Source organism: Crinia signifera, chromosome 11, assembly GCF_055691185.1.
Source record: "Crinia signifera chromosome 11, ASM5569118v1, whole genome shotgun sequence".
NCBI classification, from domain to species: domain Eukaryota; kingdom Metazoa; phylum Chordata; class Amphibia; order Anura; family Myobatrachidae; genus Crinia; species Crinia signifera.
Window position 1 is genome coordinate 78248125 of NC_139227.1, and position 14298 is coordinate 78262422.

The 14298-nt window shown below is 41.3% G+C and overlaps 8 non-coding genes across 8 annotated transcripts; all 8 read left to right on the forward strand.

Moving 5' to 3' along the window:
• The first annotated feature begins 5075 nt into the window (after nucleotides 1–5075).
• Nucleotides 5076–5148, forward strand: TRNAT-CGU (transfer RNA threonine (anticodon CGU)). Its single transcript has one exon. It is a non-coding gene; the product is annotated as a tRNA-Thr (tRNA).
• Nucleotides 5149–5446: 298 nt separating this feature from the next.
• On the forward strand, nucleotides 5447–5519 carry TRNAT-UGU (transfer RNA threonine (anticodon UGU)). Its single transcript has one exon. It is a non-coding gene; the product is annotated as a tRNA-Thr (tRNA).
• Nucleotides 5520–6866: 1347 nt separating this feature from the next.
• On the forward strand, nucleotides 6867–6939 carry TRNAT-CGU (transfer RNA threonine (anticodon CGU)). The gene has a single exon. It is a non-coding gene; the product is annotated as a tRNA-Thr (tRNA).
• Nucleotides 6940–7561: 622 nt separating this feature from the next.
• TRNAT-UGU (transfer RNA threonine (anticodon UGU)) lies at nucleotides 7562–7634 on the forward strand. The gene has a single exon. It is a non-coding gene; the product is annotated as a tRNA-Thr (tRNA).
• Nucleotides 7635–11455: 3821 nt separating this feature from the next.
• On the forward strand, nucleotides 11456–11528 carry TRNAT-CGU (transfer RNA threonine (anticodon CGU)). Its single transcript has one exon. It is a non-coding gene; the product is annotated as a tRNA-Thr (tRNA).
• A 297-nt stretch (nucleotides 11529–11825) lies between these two features.
• Nucleotides 11826–11898, forward strand: TRNAT-UGU (transfer RNA threonine (anticodon UGU)). Its single transcript has one exon. It is a non-coding gene; the product is annotated as a tRNA-Thr (tRNA).
• Nucleotides 11899–12189: 291 nt separating this feature from the next.
• TRNAT-UGU (transfer RNA threonine (anticodon UGU)) lies at nucleotides 12190–12262 on the forward strand. Its single transcript has one exon. It is a non-coding gene; the product is annotated as a tRNA-Thr (tRNA).
• A 1693-nt stretch (nucleotides 12263–13955) lies between these two features.
• Nucleotides 13956–14028, forward strand: TRNAT-CGU (transfer RNA threonine (anticodon CGU)). Its single transcript has one exon. It is a non-coding gene; the product is annotated as a tRNA-Thr (tRNA).
• The last annotated feature ends 270 nt before the right edge of the window (nucleotides 14029–14298 follow it).

Consider the following 14298-nt stretch of genomic DNA (forward strand, 5'->3'; position numbering starts at 1 on the left):
TCCAAATGTGTGGAAAAAAGCTCTGTGATCTCAGGGGTCTGTGTCACTACTTCGCCATTTTCTAACTTAATCATAGGGATAATATTAGGGGGGTTCTCCTGCTTCATTAAATGGGCCAAGAATTTCCCAGTACGATCAGAGTTTGCATACCACTTATGTGCCCCAAAACCCAACCTGCGACACGTCACCTCTTGAAGGTACTCTACCCACTCTTTCTGGGCAGTCAGCCAAGCAGACCTAGCTAGATCTGTCTTATTCAACAGAAAAACATTCTCCAAGTTAGTCATTTTTATTTCTAATTCCTTTGCCTTTTTACGATTTGAAGTCTTTAAAAAAGCTATCCTTTTAATAACCACCCCTCTCAGATAGGCCTTAAAGGCATCCCAGACGCTGTTATTTGGGGCGGACCCTTCATTGCCCTCAAAGTACTCCTCGATCATAGCCTCCATCCCCACCTGATCTCCCATTTGCTCAAGCCAATAGGCCTGTAGTTTCCAATATCTAAACCCTATCGGGGTCTCTAAATCCATTTCCATTATAACCGGGGAGTGGTCGGAGATCCCTCACGCTTTATAGTCTACATGTCTAATCTTAGTAAGGGTTTTATCTGAAACAAGAATCAAATCGATCCTGGAGAACGTTTTATGGGAGGGGGAGTAGCAGGAAAACTGATGTACCTCGGGATTCCTCAATCGCCAAGGATCCTTCCACCCTATTTCCTCGATGAACTCAAAAAACCTATTACCTTCCCTACAAATTTCCCTCTCTGACCTGTTCCATCTATCCAGCCGCGGCTGGAGGACCTTGTTAAAATCCCCCAGACAAATTACCAAATTATCCGGAAAGGAAGCTGCAAATTCCACCGCCAATCTTACCACATCATAGGAGAATGGGGGTGGAATGTACACTGTAAGAATACAAAACCGCACATGATCAATAGCACATTCCAGAAATATAAATCTTCCCCCCTGGTCAATCTTTACACATCCTACTTCAAATACCACAGTTTTTTTTATGAGGATCGCAACCCCGCGGGAAGAGGAGGAGAAGGGGGCTTGGAAGATATGTCCAATCTACGGACGTTTTAAGGAGCCCACCCGATCCTTCGTCAAGTGGGTCTCTTGTAAGCAGATAATATCGGAGTCTTGGCTCCTACACTGCTTCAGGACAAGAGCTCTTTTGACCCTACAATTCAGGCCTCTAACGTTCCAGGTCATGAATCTAACCATCTATGAGGCAAAACAAAAAAAAATCAAACCACAATTTACATTTATCACGTCCTCTCCGACTGGTGCCCGATACCCCTCTTGACCCAGCCCGGACTTCCTGGCCCCTTAGGACCAAACTAAAGGAGGATTTTATCTTAAAGTTGCTGTGACTAGACAAAACCAAAAACAAACACATACATGAACACAAGAACAACCCCCCCAACCCCCCAACCCCTCCCTGTATACCCAACCCCCCTGGTATACCTGAGTCCCCACCCCCCATCCACACAATATCCCACACCTAACACTAATGCATACAACCCAGGAGCAATTTACTAATGACCACCAAAGAAACCCGCCCCCCCCCGTACACCCCACACCACACCTCTCAGGATCTATATATGGTGGTGAGAGAGAGCTAAAAGGGAAAAAAAACAAACAAACCAACAGTAATAATGATAGCTCTCTTCCCCACACCAAATTCCCTGTATTTATGTCACAGGAGCCGCCCCCCAACAGTTAGTAGGAGCAAAATTTTATGCAGACATACGACCTGTACTCAGGACCTTATATTCTCTAACATAGAACCGTATCCGCAAACTGCAAAACCTGGTCAAATGACCTTCACTCAGTAAGCAGACAAAAAGAAAAAAAAAGAAAAAGAGGAAGAAGAAAAAGAAAACAGAAGACACATTATCATTTTGCCAGGACCTGTTTCCTTCCGGGATAGGTGGCATCAAGCCACCTTGCCGCCTCCCCGGGAGTGAAAAAAAATTTCGTAGCCCCATCCGCCACTACTCTCAGTTTGGACGGGTAGAGCATAGAATATTTTAATTCCAACTCCCTCAGGCGGATTTTTATTTCCCTAAATTTAGCACGGTCCTTCTGGATTTCTAAGGGAAAATCCGGGAAGGCAGCAATCCTACTGCCATTATGGACGAAGTCCACCTTGTCCCTGGCCAGCCTTAGGACCATGTCCCGATCTTTAAAGTTTAAAAACTTCGCAATCAAAGTCCGATGTGGACCTCCCGGAGGGGGAGCCCGCCCAGGAACCCGATGGGCTCTCTCTTTTGCAAACTGGGCTGAGAAGACCTTGTCGCCAAATATCTGAGTCAACCAGTCTGTCAGGAATTTTTCCGGGGCATCTCCCTCTATCCTCTCTTCGAAACCTATGAAACGGATATTATTCCGTCTAAGACGACCTTCCATGTCCGACATTTTATAACGTATTTCGGTTATTTGGCCGCTCATGGTTTTGACCTGGGACTGCAATGGGCCAACCAGGTCCTCTACAGCTGAGATTCTGGTCTCGGCCTCAGTTACTCTCTCACGTAATACTTGAGCATCGTTCCTGAGCAGGGAAATATCAGACTGCACCTTGCTAATCTGCTCACACAGGCGGGTCTCGCATGTGTTAATTGCCTCAAGCACTTGTTGCAACGTGACTTCAGGAGACACCGGATTTTTGCTCTCTTTAGTAGGGGTAGATAGTGGAGTACTAGACTGTGAACTATTTCCCGCCTGTGATCGAGCGTATTTCTCCAAACTCGCTGCTGCGGCTGTCTGGCCGGTTTTTCCCATGGTTGCAATCAAATCAGCCACCTGACGTTATCTCACTCAGGCCATGAACCCCCCCTGGTTCAGACTGAACAGATTTTTATACACTTTAGTACTGGCACAACGTAGAGTCCCAGGCTATGGAGTGAATGTGCCCCCTGTTTGCGCAAGCTGATAAACTGGGTTTGGACTAGATGCAGCGCTTCACTTTTTCCCCTTTCTCACAAAGTATTTGCATCTGAGGGTAGTCTAAAACGAGCGGCCCCACTGTATGGTCCGGCCGTGAACCTTTTCAGGGCCTCCGGCCAGGGCCACCAACAAACAGTTCCACCCACAGACCACAATATGCTCCAACCCGGCTCCCTGCCTCACACCCAGGGGCCGGGTGGGGGTCCACGTGTGGGAAAGCCTATTCAGAACCGGCCTTGCCAGTTTTCTCAGCTGGCAGTGTAAGGCCTTGTACAAGTCTGTATGCCAGAGTACCTCAATATAATGCTGGACCGTTCACCGCTGCTCCTTATCTCTGAGAGCGCTCTCCTCACCGCCAATACTCTCCTCCGGTCCTCCTGGATTGATGCGGCCAAACGGAGGTCTCTTGCCGTTGTATGTAGACCCAGGTATCTGCGGCTCTCACCCGCAGTCTCCCGGCGTCTAAGGACAGTCAGAGCAGGCTGTCCTCGGTCGCTGCGTCTCACACCCGCAGGCAGCCGACGGGCAGCACTCACTCGCAACGCTGTCTCCGGCCTCCGCAGTTCTCCCAGACAGGCAGAGCTTCAGGCACGCTTCCAAGGACCCCTCGCCACGCGTCACCTCGCGTCACCACGCCGGGCGCCATCTCTCACCAGGCGCCTCAGCACTTCCGTCCGACTTCCGCCAGGCAAGGGAACACAGAACACAGAAGCACGGATCCCCGTGCCGGCTGCTCACAGATGGTAAAAGGCGGCAGTTTAGTGTGGGTTAAGACTTTTTCACGCTGGGGCTTCCATCTCTACAGAGGAGCAGTCTCCATTCGCGTGGCGTGGTGTGCACGGGGGAGGACAGACGCGCGCTCTCACTCACGTCCTGCCGTGGTCACGCCCCCCCCAGCCTGTCAATGTGTGCATTTAGCATGGAGATTGCAAATGATTCAGAATCGGCCATTTGTAAACAGTGTCCATTGGGTCAAAGAGCTACAAATTAAAATCAAAAATTAAATTTCAAATTTGATTTCTTTGAAACCCCACAAATGCATGATTTTTTTTTAACATACATTCTCATGTAAGGCTTCATAGCTCAGGGGTTAGAGTGAGTTCAAATCTCACTGGGGCCTACCAGTTCTTTATTGTTACAGCTACTAAAAATTAATTTGCATGACCATATGTAAAGTAGTTTCATCAAGTCGAAAGTAAAGAGATCTATTTCAATTTGTTCACATACTTTGATAGTCAATTTGGAGCATCACTTAAGACGTTCATTCTATTTTTCTGACTGTTTTTAATTGCATGTCTCATATCTTTATTGTTCAACCAATTCTATGCATGCCCCAAGCATAGCTATGCATCCAAACTCCTTGAGCTCATTGTTTACAACCTCTTCCTACCTATCTGTCCATTGCCTATCTGTCTCCTCTCAGGACTCTACCTCACCCCTCTTCCACTAATAGTATGTTTCCCGCAAGGTTCTTTTCTTTGTCCTCTCCTTTTCTTTTTGTATGCATCCTCTTTATTTAAGCTCATTAGCTTTTTTGACTGACAATATCATCTTTTTGCTGCAGATACTCAAATCTACCTTGTCTCCCCAGACTTTTACTCACTCGTATCTCCACCAGTCTATCAGCTATCTCTTCATGGATGTCCCAGCGCTTTGTGAAACTAAACACGTCTAAGACTGACCTGATTATCTTACCACCCTCCACACTGCGTCATCTTCCACAACTGCATTATATATTGATGGCACTACAGACTCTTCTAGTTCTCACTTTCTCCTCTCCCATTTACATCTATGACCTTATCTCCCTTTGAATTCCCACATTTTCTCATTACCACTCCTGCCAATTGCTTACTTTCTACCACTCATGCCTCCAAGACTCTTTACTGTTTTGTTTTTTGCAAATTTGTTTATGTGCTCTGTAATTGGACAAGGCAGATCCCTTGTGGCACTAAATACAGAATAATAATATTTCTTAAACACTCTCATTGGAAATATATCATAGAGTTTCATTTGAAAAAAGTGTACATTGGCATGAATTGCCAAAAAATGTACAATTTGCAATTGATTATGTTCCTCCAGTACACAGACACCATATATGTCTAGAAATTAATGCACCTCCATGGCTCCATAGCTCAGGGGTTAGAGCACTGGTCTCGTAAACCAGGGGTCGTGAGTTCAAGTCTCACTGGGGCCTTCCAGTTCTTTATTGTTTCATTTACAAAAACTTAATTTGCATGACAGTATGTACAGTGATCTTAATTTGCATGACAGTATATACAGTGGTCTTCTCAAGTCTCAAATGAGAAGATCTATTTCAAGTTCAATGTGTGCATTTAGCATGGAGATTGCAAATGATTCAGAATCAGTCATTTGTAAACAGTGTCCATTGGGTCAAGGAGCTACAAATTAAAATCCAAAATTAAATTTCAAATTTGATTTCTTTAAAATCCCACAAATGCATGATTTTTTTTTAATCTTACATTCTCATGTAAGGCTTCATAGCTCAGGGGTTAGAGCACTGGTCTTGTAAACCAGGGGTCGTGAGTTCAAATCTCACTAGGGCCTACCAGTTCTTTATTGTTACATCTACTAAAACTTAATTTGCATGACAGCATGTACAGTGATCTTAATTTGCATGACAGTATATACAGTGGTCGTCTCAAGTGAGAAGATCTATTTCAAGTTCAATGTGTGCATTTAGCATGGAGATTGCAAATTATTCAGAATCGGCCATTTGTAAACAGTGTCCATTGGGTCAAAGAGCTACAAATTAAAATCAAAAATTAAATTTCAAATTTGATTTCTTTGAAACCCCACAAATGCATGATTTTTTTTAAAACATACATTCTCATGTAAGGCTTCATAGCTCAGGGGTTAGAGTGAGTTCAAATCTCACTGGGGCCTACCAGTTCTTTATTGTTACAGCTACTAAAAATTAATTTGCATGACCATATGTAAAGTAGTTCCATCAAGTCGAAAGTAAAGAGATCTATTTCAGTTTGTTCACATACTTTGATAGTCAATTTGGAGCATCACTTAAGACGTTCATTCTATTTTTCTGACTGTTTTCAATTGCATGTCTCATATCTTTATTGTTCAACCAATTCTATGCATGCCCCAAGCATAGCTATGCATCCAAACTCCTTGAGCTCATTGTTTACAACCTCTTCCTACCTATCTGTCCATTGCCTATCTGTCTCCTCTCAAGACTCTATCTCACCCCTCTTCCACTAATAGTATGTTTCCCGCAAGGTTCTTTTCTTTGTCCTCTCCTTTTCTTTTTGTATGCATCCTCTTTAGTTGAGCTCATTAGCTTTTTTGACTGACAATATCATCTTTTTGCTGCTGATACTCAAATCTACCTTGTCTCCCCAGACTTTTACTCACTCGTATCTCCACCAGTCTATCAGCTATCTCTTCTTGGATGTCCCAGCGCTTTGTGAAACTAAACACGTCTAAGACTGACCTGATTATCTTACCACCCTCCACACTGCGTCATCTTCCACAACTGCATTATATATTGATGGCACTACAGACTCTTCTAGTTCTCCTTTCTCACTTTCTCCTCTCCCATGTACATCTATGACCTTATCTCCCTTTAAATTCCCACATTTTCTCATTACCAATCCTGCCAATTGCTTACTTTCTACCGCTCATGCCTCCAAGACTCTTTACTGTTTTGTTTTTTGCAAATTTGTTTATGTGCTCTGTAATTGGACAACGCAGATCCCTTGTGGCACTAAATACAGAATAATAATATTTCTTAAACACTCTCATTGGAAATATATCATAGAGTTTCATTTGAAAAAAGTGTACATTGGCATGAATTGCCAAAAAATGTACAATTTGCAATTGATTATGTTCCTCCAGTACACAGACACCATATATGTCTAGAAATTAATGCACCTCCATGGCTCCATAGCTCAGGTGTTAGAGCACTGGTCTCGTAAACCAGGGGTCGTGAGTTCAAGTCTCACTGGGGCCTTCTAGTTCTTTATTGTTTCATTTACAAAAACTTAATTTGCATGACAGCATGTACAGTGATCTTAATTTGCATGACAGTATATACAGTGGTCTTCTCAAGTCTCAAGTGAGAAGATCTATTTCAAATTCAATGTGTGCATTTAGCATGGAGATTGCAAATGATTCAGAATCAGTCATTTGTAAACAGTGTCAATTGGGTTAAGGAGCTACAAATTAAAATCCAAAATTATATTTCAAATATGATTTTTTTTTTAACATACATTCTCAGGGGTTAGAGCACTGGTCTTGTAAACCAGGGGTCGTGAGTTCAAATCTCACTGGGGCCTACCAGTTCTTTATTGTTACATCTACTAAAACTTAATTTGCATGACAGTATGTACAGTGATCTTATTTGCATGACAGTATATACAGTGGTCTTCTCAAGTCTCAAGTGAGAAGATCTATTTCAAGTTCAATGTGTGCATTTAGCATGGAGATTGCATATGATTCAGAATCAGTCATTTGTAAACAGTGTCCATTGGGTCAAGGAGCTACAAATTAAAATCCAAAATTAAATTTCAAATTTGATTTCTTTGAAACCCCACAAATGCATGATTTTTTTTTAAACATACAGTCTCATGTAAGGCTTCATAGCTCAGGGGTTAGAGCACTGGTCTTGTAAACCAGAGGTCCTGAGTTCAAATCTCACTGGGGCCTACCAGTTCTTTAACCCCTTCCTGACACAGCCAGTTTTTGCCTTCCTGACAGAGCCATTTTTTTCAAATCTGACATGTTTCACTTAAGTGGGGATAACTTTTTTTTGCTTTTACTTATCCCAGTGATTTTGAGATTGTTTTCTCGTGACACATTGTACTTCAAGTTAGTGGTAAATTTGGGTCGATACAGTCTGTGTTTTTTTGTGAAAAATACCAAAATGTCGTGAAAAAATGGAAAATTTTGCAATTTGCAAAATGTCACATTTTCTGCTTGTGAGACAAATAAACATACCACTCAAAATAGTTAATAACTAACAAAGACCATATGTCTACTTTATGTTGCCATCATTATTTCAACCTCCTTTTCATTTTTTTGGACACTAGGAGGCTTCAAATATGAATAGCAAATTCTCAAATTGTCAAGAAAATTTCAAACACTGATTTTTTTAGGGACCAGTTCAGTTCTGATGTGACTTTGAGGGACTTGTATGTGAGACACCCCCATAAATGATGCCATTTCAAAAACTGCACCCCTTACAGTATTCAAAACAGCATTTTGGAAGTTTGTTAACCCTTTAGGTGTTTCACAGGAATTAAAACAAAGTGTAGGTGAAATTTCAAAATTTCTTTTTTTTTGCAGAGTTTCAATTTTAATACATTTTTCTAACGAATACAGTAGATTTTACTAGAGAAATGTGACTAAAAATTGATTCCCCCAATTCTTTTGTTTTCATAAATATCCTATATGTGGCCCTAGTGTGCACGTTGACCAAACCACAGGCTTCATAATAGAAGGAGCACCTACTTGATTTTGGAGCCTCCTTTTTATGAGATTTTTTTTTAGGCACCATGTAGGTTTCTAGGCACCATAAGTGCTAAAAGTTAGGAACCTCCCCCACAAGTCACCCCATTTTGCAAACTACACCCTTCAGGGAATTCATTTAGGGGTATAATGTACATTTCAAACCCCCAGGGGTTTCACCAATTTTGATACAACTGGGCTGTGAAAATGAAAAAATTAAATTTTTCATTTTCACAGCTCAGTTGTATCAAAATTGGTGAAACCCCTGGGGGTTTGAAATGTACACTATACCCCCTGATGAATTCCCTGAAGGGTGTAGTTTGCAAAATGGGGTCACTTGTGGGGGGGTTCCACTGTATGGGTGCTTCAGGGGTCATTCAACCAGAATCTGTGCTGCAAAATCCAAAAATCACTCCTTCCCTTCTGAGTCCTGCCATGCACCCAACTGGTATTTTTTGGTCACATGTGAGGCATTGCCATACTCGGGAGAAATTGGGGCACAGATTTTGGGGTGCTTTGTCTCCTTCATTCCTTGTGAAAATGAAAAATTTTGAGCCAGATCTGCATTTTTGTGTAAAAAAATGTAATTTTTTACACAAAAATGCAGTTCTGGCTCAAAATTTTTCATTTTCGCAAGGAATGAAGGAGACAAAGCACCCCAAAATCTGTGCCCCAATTTCTTCCGAGTACGGCAATGCCTCATATGTGACCCAAAAATACCATTTGGGTGCATGGCAGGACTCAGAAGGGAAGGAGTGATTTTTGGAGGTGGAATGAAAGGTGGGTGCTATGTCGCATTAGCAAGACCCCCGAAGCACCAATACAGTGGAACCCCCCCACATGTGACCCCATTTTGCTCACCAGCTTTGGGAGGGGGGCTGGCGCTGCGGCTGGTGGGGGGGTGGGAGGGGTGCTGGCGCTGCGGCAGCCGGGTGGGTGGGAGGGGGGGGGGCTGGCGATCGGTGGTGATCGGTGCTGTACTTAACAGCACCGATCTCTGTATATATATATATATATATATATATATATGTGTGTGTATATATATATATATGTGTATATATATATATATATATACACACATATATATATATATATATGTGTATATATATATATATACATATATACACATATATATATATATATCTATATATATATTTATATATATATATATAGGTCATATAAATGAATTTAACCCCAAATCAATTTAACTGTGCTGCTGCTGGCGGGGGGGTGGGAGGGGGGCTGGCGCTGCGGCTGCTGGCTGGGTGGGAGGGAGGGCTGGAGGGAGGCTGCCGGGAGGGAGGGCGGGCTGCCGGGCAGGTGGAAGGGCGGGTGGGAGGGCGGTTTGCCGCTCGGTGGTGATCGGTGCTGTACTTAACAGCACCGATCACCACCGATCTCTGTGTTACCGAGCGGCTTAGCCGCCGGTAACACAGAAAACGCTGCAATTGGCAGTTCACTTTTGAACAGCCAATCGCAGCGATCTCCGACCGGGGGGGGCACCCCTGCCCCCCCTGGGCGGCGAGGGGGGATGTCTGCTGTCAGGGACAGCAGACATCTCCAAACTGTCACCGCGTCTATAGACGCGGTGACAGTTTAAAGCCATGACGTATATATACGTCATGTGTCGGGAAGTACTTTCCGACCATGACGTATATATACGTCAAATGTCGGGAAGGGGTTATTATTACATCTACTAAAACTTAATTTGCATGACAGTATGTACAGTGATCTTAATTTGCATGACAGTATATACAGTGGTCTTCTCAAGTCTCAAGTGAGAAGATCTATTTCAAGTTCAATGTGTGCATTTAGCATGGAGATTGCAAATGATTCAGAATCAGTCATTTGTAAACAGTGTCCATTGGGTCAAGGAGCTACAAATTAAAATCCAAAATTAAATTTCAAATTTGATTTCTTTGAAACCCCACAAATGCATGATTTTTTTTTAAACATACATTCTCATGTAAGGCTTCATAGCTCAGGGGTTAGAGTGAGTTCAAATCTCACTGGGGCCTACCAGTTCTTTATTGTTACAGCTACTAAAAATTAATTTGCATGACCATATGTAAAGTAGTTTCATCAAGTCGAAAGTAAAGAGATCTATTTCAATTTGTTCACATACTTTGATAGTCAATTTGGAGCATCACTTAAGACGTTCATTCTATTTTTCTGACTGTTTTCAATTGCATGTCTCATATCTTTATTGTTCAACCAATTCTATGCATGCCCCAAGCATAGCTATGCATCCAAACTCCTTGAGCTCATTGTTTACAACCTCTTCCTACTTATCTGTCCATTGCCTATCTGTCTCCTCTCAGGACTCTACCTCACCCCTCTTCCACTAATAGTATGTTTCCCGCAAGGTTCTTTTCTTTGTCCTCTCCTTTTCTTTTTGTATGCATCCTCTTTAGTTGAGCTCATTAGCTTTTTTGACTGACAATATCATCTTTTTGCTGCTGATACTTAAATCTACCTTGTCTCCCCAGACTTTTACTCACTCGTATCTCCACCAGTCTATCAGCTATCTCTTCTTAGATGTCCCAGCGCTTTGTGAAACTAAACACGTCTAAGACTGACCTGATTATCTTACCACCCTCCACACTGCGTCATCTTCCACAACTGCATTATATATTGATGGCACTACAGACTCTTCTAGTTCTCACTTTCTCCTCTCCCATTTACATCTATGACCTTATCTCCCTTTAAATTCCCACATTTTCTCATTACCACTCCTGCCAATTGCTTACTTTCTACCACTCATGCCTCCAAGACTCTTTACTGTTTTGTTTTTTTGCAAATTTGTTTATGTGCTCTGTAATTGGACAACACAGATTACTTGTGGCACTTAATACAGAATAATAATATTTCTTAAACACTCTCATTGAAAATATATCATAGAGTTTCATTTGAAAAAAGTGTACATTGGCATGAATTGCCAAAAAATTTACAATTTGCAATTGATTATGTTCCTCCAGTACACAGACACCATATATGTCTAGAAATTAATGCACCTCCATGGCTCCACAGCTCAACGGTTAGAGCACTGGTCTCGTAAACCAGGGGTCGTGAGTTCAAGTCTCACTGGGGCCTTCCAGTTCTTTATTGTTTCATTTACAAAAACTTAATTTGCATGACAGCATGTACAGTGATCTTAATTTGCATGACAGTATATACAGTGGTCTTCTCAAGTCTCAAGTGAGAAGATCTATTTCAAGTTCAATGTGTGCATTTAGCATGGAGATTGCAAATGATTCAGAATCAGTCATTTGTAAACAGTGTCCATTGGGTCAAGGAGCTACAAATTAAAATCCAAAATTAAATTTCAAATTTGATTTCTTTGAAACCCCACAAATGCATGATTTTTTTTTAACATACAGTCTCATGTAAGGCTTCATAGCTCAGGGGTTAGAGCACTGGTCTTGTAAACCAGGGGTCGTGAGTTCAAATCTCACTGGGGCCTGCCAGTTCTTTATTGTTACATCTACTAAAACTTAATTTGCATGACAGCATGTACAGTGATCTTAATTTGCATGACAGTATATACAGTGGTCGTCTCAAGTGAGAAGATCTATTTCAAGTTCAATGTGTGCATTTAGCATGGAGATTGCAAATGATTCAGAATCGGCCATTTGTAAACAGTGTCCATTGGGTCAAAGAGCTACAAATTAAAATCAAAAATTAAATTTCAAATTTGATTTCTTTGAAACCCCACAAATGCATGATTTTTTTTAAAACATACATTCTCATGAAAGGCTTCATAGCTCAGGGGTTAGAGCACTGGTCTTGTAAACCAGGGGTCGTGAGTTCAAATCTCACTGGGGCCTACCAGTTCTTTATTGTTACATCTACTAAAACTTAATTTGCATGACAGTATGTACAGTGATCTTAATTTGCATGACAGTATATACAGTGGTCTTCTCAAGTCTCAAGTGAGAAGATCTATTTCAAGTTCAATGTGTGCATTTAGCATGGAGATTGCAAATGATTCAGAATCAGTCATTTGTAAACAGTGTCCATTGGGTCAAGGAGCTACAAATTAAAATCCAAAATTAAATTTCAAATTTGATTTCTTTGAAATCCCACAAATGCATGATTTTTTTTAAAACATACATTCTCATGTAAGGCTTCATAGCTCAGGGGTTAGAGTGAGTTCAAATCTCACTGGGGCCTACCAGTTCTTTATTGTTACATCTACTAAAACTTAATTTGCATGACAGCATGTACAGTGATCTTAATTTGCATGACAGTATATACAGTGGTCGTCTCAAGTGAGAAGATCTATTTCAAGTTCAATGTGTGCATTTAGCATGGAGATTGCAAATGATTCAGAATCGGCCATTTGTAAACAGTGTCCATTGGGTCAAAGAGCTACAAATTAAAATCAAAAATTAAATTTCAAATTTGATTTCTTTGAAACCCCACAAATGCATGATTTTTTTTAAAACATACATTCTCATGTAAGGCTTCATAGCTCAGGGGTTAGAGTGAGTTCAAATCTCACTGGGGCCTACCAGTTCTTTATTGTTACAGCTACTAAAAATTAATTTGCATGACCATATGTAAAGTAGTTTCATCAAGTCGAAAGTAAAGAGATCTATTTCAGTTTGTTCACATACTTCGATAGTCAATTTGGAGCATCACTTAAGACGTTCATTCTATTTTTCTGACTGTTTTCAATTGCATGTCTCATATCTTTATTGTTCAATCAATTCTATGCATGCCCCAAGCATAGCTATGCATCCAAACTCCTTGAGCTCATTGTTTACAACCTCTTCCTACCTATCTGTCCATTGCCTATCTGTCTCCTCTCAGGACTCTACCTCACCCCTCTTCCACTAATAGTATGTTTCCCGCAAGGTTCTTTTCTTTGTCCTCTCCTTTTCTTTTTGTATGCATCCTCTTTAGTTGAGCTCATTAGCTTTTTTGACTGACATCATCATCTTTTTGCTGCTGATACTCAAATCTACCTTGTCTCCCCAGACTTTTACTCACTCGTATCTCCACCAGTCTATCAGCTATCTCTTCTTGGATGTCCCAGCGCTTTGTGAAACTAAACACGTCTAAGACTGACCTGATTATCTTACCACCCTCCACACTGCGTCATCTTCCACAACTGCATTATATATTGATGGCACTACAGACTCTTCTAGTTTTCCTTTCTCACTTTCTCCTCTCCCATGTACATCTATGACCTTATCTCCCTTTAAATTCCCACATTTTCTCATTACCACTCCTGCCAATTGCTTACTTTCTACCACTCATGCCTCCAAGACTCTTTACTGTTTTGTTTTTTGCAAATTTGTTTATGTGCTCTGTAATTGGACAACGCAGATCCCTTGTGGCACTAAATACAGAATAATAATATTTCTTAAACACTCTCATTGGAAATATATCATAGAGTTTCATTTGAAAAAAGTGTACATTGGCATGAATTGCCAAAAAATGTACAATTTGCAATTGATTATGTTCCTCCAGTACACAGACACCATATATGTCCAGAAATTAATGCACCTCCATGGCTCCATAGCTCAGGGGTTAGAGCACTGGTCTCGTAAACCAGGGGTCGTGAGTTCAAGTCTCACTGGGGCCTTCCAGTTCTTTATTGTTTCATTTACAAAAACTTAATTTGCATGACAGCATGTACAGTGATGTTAATTTGCATGACAGTATATACAGTGGTCTTCTCAAGTCTCAAGTGAGAAGATCTATTTCAAATTCAATGTGTGCATTTAGCATGGAGATTGCAAATGATTCAGAATCAGTCATTTGTAAACAGTGTCCATTGGGTCAAGGAGCTACAAATTAAAATCCAAAATTATATTTCAAATTTGATTTCTTTGAAACCCCACAAATGCATGAT